The 6,000-nt window shown below is 38.9% G+C and overlaps 3 non-coding genes across 3 annotated transcripts; all 3 read right to left on the bottom strand.

The window, feature by feature from the left end:
• Window positions 1-2,991: 2,991 nt before the first annotated feature.
• On the bottom strand, window positions 2,992-3,064 carry trnak-uuu (transfer RNA lysine (anticodon UUU)). The gene has a single exon. It is a non-coding gene; the product is annotated as a tRNA-Lys (tRNA).
• Window positions 3,065-4,205: 1,141 nt separating this feature from the next.
• On the bottom strand, window positions 4,206-4,278 carry trnak-uuu (transfer RNA lysine (anticodon UUU)). The gene has a single exon. It is a non-coding gene; the product is annotated as a tRNA-Lys (tRNA).
• A 1,131-nt stretch (window positions 4,279-5,409) lies between these two features.
• On the bottom strand, window positions 5,410-5,482 carry trnak-uuu (transfer RNA lysine (anticodon UUU)). The gene has a single exon. It is a non-coding gene; the product is annotated as a tRNA-Lys (tRNA).
• Window positions 5,483-6,000: the final 518 nt, after the last annotated feature.

Here is a 6,000-nt window from a genome sequence, read left to right as displayed (position 1 = left end):
GAAACATATTGCAAAATGCGCTACGCACTTGCAATATGATTCTATAGTGTAAAAACATCACCTAATGGACATGATGAAATCAACACAACGAAAGTGATGGAAATGTACAACTATCACTGCCCGGCCATCCTGTGTTCCCATAGCGAGCATTAATATCAGAATGACCGGTAAATGCATTTACAACCATATTTTATTTTTGGGCTACTAGTTGCACAACAATGCACGTGCATTTGCAATATGATTCTATAGTGAAAAACATCACCTAATGGACATGATGAAATCAACACAACGAGAAAGTGATGGAAATGTACAACTATCACTGCTCGGCCATCCTGTGTCCATCAGACCAGTCAATTTTGCATTTTTGAGCATGTCAAATTTCATATGGTAAATGCACATTGAAACATATTGCAAATGCACGTGCACTTACAATATGATTCTATAGTGTAAAACATCACCTAATGGACATGATGAAATCAACACAACGAGTGATGGAAATGTACACCATCACTGCCCGGCCATCCTGTGTTCCTATAGCGAGCATTAATATCAGAATGACCGTAAATGCATTTACAACCATATTTTTATTTTTGGGTTACTAGTTGCACAACAATGCACGTGCATTTGCAATATGATTCTATAGTGAAAAACATCACCTAATGGACATGATGAAATCAACACAACGAGTGATGGAAAGGAACAACTATCACTGCCAGGCCATCCTGTGTTCATCAGGCCAGTCAATTTCACATTCCTGCAGGATTTTTATAGCATGACAAATTCGTGATGGTACCTGCCCATTGAACCATATTGCAAATGCACAGTGACTTTGCAAAGTGAGAAAACATAAACAAATGGACATGATGAAATCAACACAACGAGTGATGGAAAATGTACAACTATCACTGCTCAGCCATCCTGTGTTCATCAGACCAGTCAATTTTGCATTTTTGAGCATGTCAAATTTCATATGGTAAATGCACATTGAAACATATTGCAAATGCGCGCGCACTTGCAATATGATTCTATAGTGTAAAAACATCACCTAATGGACATGATGAAATCAACACAACGAGTGATGGAAATGTACAACTATCACTGCTCGGCCATCCTGTGTCCATCAGACCAGTCAATTTTGCATTTTTGAGCATGTCAAATTTCATATGGTAAATGCACATTGAAACATATTGCAAATGCGCGCACTTGCAATATGATTCTATAGTGTAAAAACATCACCTAATGGACATGATGAAATCAACACAACGAGTGATGGAAATGTACAACTATCACTGCTCGGCCATCCTGTGTTCATCAGACCAGTCAATTTTGCATTTTTGAGCAAGGTCAAATTTCATATGGTAAATGCATTGAAACATATTGCAAATGCACGTGCACTTGCAATATGATTATATAGTGAAAAAACATCACAAAATGGACATGATGAAGTCAACACAACGAGTGATGGAAAGGAACAACTATCACTGCCCGGCCATCCCGAGTTCATCAGGCCAGTCAATTTTGCATTTCTGCAGGATTTTTGAGCATGTCAAATTTACTTACGTCATTTGGCCCACAAAAATCCTTATGCACAATTAAAAAAAAATATAAAAAATATGATAATAAAATTGGACAAAAGTATATTCATACAGTTCTTACACATGTGTAATTGACAAAAAATTGAAAGAATTTCAAAAACGGTCCAGAAAGCACTTTTTAAGGGTGTGTGAAGTTTTACAAAATTTTGACATTTTTGACTTTTGACTTTTGACTTCCTATGAAATCATATTGGAATTGGACAAAACATATTCCTTATGCGCATGTAAAAAAAAAAAAAAATTATGATAATAAAATTGGACAAAAGTATATTCATACAGTTCTTACACATGTGTAATTGACAAAATGAAAGAATTCATCGAAAACGGTCCAGAAAGCACTTTTTATGGGTGTGTCAAATTTTTTACAAAATTTTGACATTTTTGACTTTGACTTTTGACTTCCTATGAAATCATATTGGAATTGGACAAAACATATTCCTTATGCGCATATAAAAAAATTAAAAAAAATTATGATAATAAAATTGGACAAAAGTATATTCATACAGTTCTTACACATGTGTAATTGACAAAAAAATCGAAAGACTTTCGAAAACGGTCCAGAAAGCACTTTTTTGATGGGTGTGTGAAGTTTTTTCAAAATTTTGACATTTTTGACTTTTGACTTTTTGACTTCCTATGAAATCATATTGGAATTGGACAAAACATATTCCCATGCGCATATAAATTTTTTTTTAAAAATTATGATAATAAATTGGACAAAAAGTATATTCATACAGTTCTTACACATGTGTAATTGACAAAAAATCGAAAGAATTTCGAAAACGGTCCAGAAAGCACTTTTTAAGGGGTGATAAAGTTTTTGAAAAAAAAGTTCATTTTTTCAAAATTTTACTTTTGGACATTAATTTGGGTTACATCTCCAATATGAAAAACCCGTGGAGCGCATTTGCCCCCTGTTGAATTTTTAAAGTGTTACAACTGGCAATTACCATATGGCATTTGCAATACACTTTGGATGAATCAACGCCGAACAAATGGGTGGTATTGGCCAATGTGTATATGGTTTGTCCGATGCCAATGACATGCCATTCATTTTTGTCCAATACAGGGGGTATTCCCTTACAATGCTTAGGAAGCATGCAATGCTGGTTTGCGAGCGTGACCAGTGCAACCCTTCGTTGTTTTTCCTTTCTATTGAATACGCTATTGTCCGGTTGAAATATGATCGATTATTAAGACAATCGACAACCTGAGGATTCATTTTAACATGGTTTGACATGTTTCGACAAACTTTATCGGCCTATGAGGATGTCTTCAGACTAATCTGTTTTGGCTCTGGGAGTGTTTTGTCCACAGTTCGAACATGTCATGGAAAGTCAAGTAAAATGCATGATCAGAAAGACAGTGGAGTGAAGAAATGTGAACATTAAAGCATCGCCCGAACAGGGACTTGAACCCTGGACTCTCAGATTAAAAGTCTGATGCTCTACCGACTGAGCTATCCGGGCTCTGCTTTTGCTTATTTTCATACACCTAACCTGCCGGGTAGAGGCACGTGCTGACGAGGGGGCATTGTCAGATGGTACAGTTCCCCAGAGAACCAGGTCTTCATTCCAAATGATACAGTCAACAAAATCTGAACTAGGCATCCCCTCCAAAAAACACATTGTACAAGATCTCGTGGCGCAAAAGTAGCGCGTCTGACTCCAGATCAGAAGGTTGTGTGTTCAAGTCACGTCGCGGTCAGGGATTTCATGTGTCCATTATCATCTACCTTTTTTACACAGCGAAGTCAATGAATAAGCACATGAACCAATGTGGCTTTACATAAACCACCAAACCAATGCTGCTTAAGATGACAATTGTCTCTCACAGAAGCATGGCACACTGCAAATTCCTAAATCAGATGATGCTGTGTGATTGACAGACCTAAATCATTATTCGAACAAGGAGTTCAACTTCTTTTGGCTTGGAGGCAGAATTTCGGCATATGGATGAGAAGCGTGCCCTGTTACTCAGGCCCACATGCTCGGATATGCATATAATTGGTAGATGTGGATAAAAATCACTCTAAAGTTTCCAAAACTGTTAAAATCCAGTCTGTAATTGACAAAAAAAACTGAGTATAACAGAACTGATACGGCAGGCGAAAACCTGAGGAAAATCAATCCAGGAAGTGGGACTTTTTTTTGATGTGGGTAGTTTTCAATTGAATGCCTATTGAGTTTCTAATGGGTTCGGACCCAGATTGCAGTTCATATGGCTTCCACTAGATGTCAACAGTCTTTAGACATTGTTTCAGACTTCTTTTCTGAAAAATTAAGAAGAACGAGACCTTTCTGTCAATGCTTAGGAAGCATGCAATGCTGGTTTGCGAGCGTGACCGAGTGCGCACCCTTCGTTGTTTTTCCTTTCTATTGAATACGCTATTGTCCGGTTGAAATATGATCGATTATTAAGACAATCGACAACCTGAGGATTCATTTTAACATGTTTTGACAAACTTTATCGGTACTATGAGGATGTCTTCAGACTAAGCTGTTTTGGCTCTGGGAGTGTTTTGTCCACAGTTCCAACATGTCATGGAAATTCAAGTAAAACGCATGTTCAGAAAGACAGTGGAGTGAAGAAATGTGAACATTAAAGTATCGCCCAAACAGGTACTTGAACCCTGGACCCTCAGATTAAAAGTCTGATGCTCTACCGACTGAGCTATCCGGGCTCTGCTTTTGCTTATTTTCATACACCTAACCTGCCGGGTAGAGGCACGTGCTGACGAGGGGGCATTGTCAGATGGTACAGTTCCCCAGAGAACCAGGTCTTCATTCCAAATGATATAGTCAACAAAATCTGAACTAGGCATCCCCTCCAAAAAACACATTGTACAAGATCTCGTGCGCAAAGGTAGTGCAATACTGACTCCAGATCAGAAGGTTGTGTGTTCAAATCAAGTCGTGTTCAGGGTTTTCATGTGTGCATTATCTGCCTTCTTTACACAGCGAAGTCAATGAATCAGCACATTAACAAATGTGGCTTTACATAAACCACCAAACCAATGCTGCTTAAGATGACAATTGTCTCTCACAGAAGCATGGCACACTGCAAATTCCTAAATCAGATGATGCTGTGTGATTGACAGACTTAAATCATTATTCGAACAAAGAGTTCAACTTCTTTTGGCTTGGAGGGAGAATTTCGGCATATGGATGAGAAGCGTGCCCTGTTACTCAGGCCCAGATGCTCGGATATGCATATAATTGGTAGATGTGGATAAAAATCACTCTAAAGTTTCCAAAACTGTTAAAATCCTGTCTGTGAGTATAACAGAACTGATACGGCAGGCGAAAACCTGAGGAAAATCAATCCAGGAAGTGGGATTTTTTTTGATGTGGGTAGTTTTCAATTGAATGCCTATTGAGTTTCTAATGGGTTCGGACCCAGATTGCAGTTCCTATGGCTTCCACTAGATGTCAACAGTCTTTAGACATTGTTTCAGACTTCTTTTCTGAAAAATTAAGAAGAACGAGACCTTTCTGTCAGTGCTTAGGAAGCATGCAATGCTGGTTTGCGAGCGTGACCGAGTGCGCACCCTTCGTTGTTTTTCCTTTCTATTGAATACGCTATTGTCTGGTTGAAATATGATCGATTATTAAGACAATCGACAACCTGAGGATTCATTTTAACATGGTTTGACATGTTTCGACAAACTTTATCGGTACTATGAGGATGTCTTCAGACTAAGCTGTTTTGGTTCTGGGAGTGTTTTGTCCACAGTTCGAACATGTCATGGAAAGTAAAGTAAAATGCATGTTCAGAAAGACAGTGGAGTGAAGAAATGTGAACATTAAAGCATCGCCTGAACAGGGACTTGAACCCTGGACCCTCAGATTAAAAGTCTGATGCTCTACCGACTGAGCTATCCGGGCTCCGCTTTTGCTTATTTTCATACACCTAACCTGCCGGGTAGAGGCACGTGCTGACGAGGGGGCATTGTCAGATGGTACAGTTCCCCAGAGAACCAGGTCTTCATTCCAAATGATACAGTCAACAAAATCTGAACTAGGCATCCCCTCCAAAAGACACATTGTACAAGATCTCGTGGCGCAAAGCTAGTGCGTCTGACTCCAGATCAGAAGGTTGTGTGTTCAAATCAAGTCGTTTTCATGTGTGCATTATCTGCCTTCTTTACACAGCGAAGTCAATGAATCAGCACATTAACAAATGTGGCTTTACATAAACCACCAAACCAATGCTGCTTAAGATGACAATTGTCTCTCACAGAAGCATGGCACACTGCAAATTCCTAAATCAGATGATGCTGTGTGATTGACAGACTTAAATCATTATTCGAACAAGGAGTTCAACTTCTTTTGGCTTGGAGGCAGAATTTCGGCATATGGATGAGAAGCGTGCCCTGTTACTCAGGCCCACATGCTCGGATATG

Source organism: Oncorhynchus keta, chromosome 3, assembly GCF_023373465.1.
Source record: "Oncorhynchus keta strain PuntledgeMale-10-30-2019 chromosome 3, Oket_V2, whole genome shotgun sequence".
NCBI classification, from domain to species: Eukaryota; Metazoa; Chordata; class Actinopteri; order Salmoniformes; family Salmonidae; genus Oncorhynchus; species Oncorhynchus keta.
The sequence above is the reverse complement of the archived record's forward strand: the minus strand, read 5'-3'. Positions and strand labels throughout refer to the sequence as shown.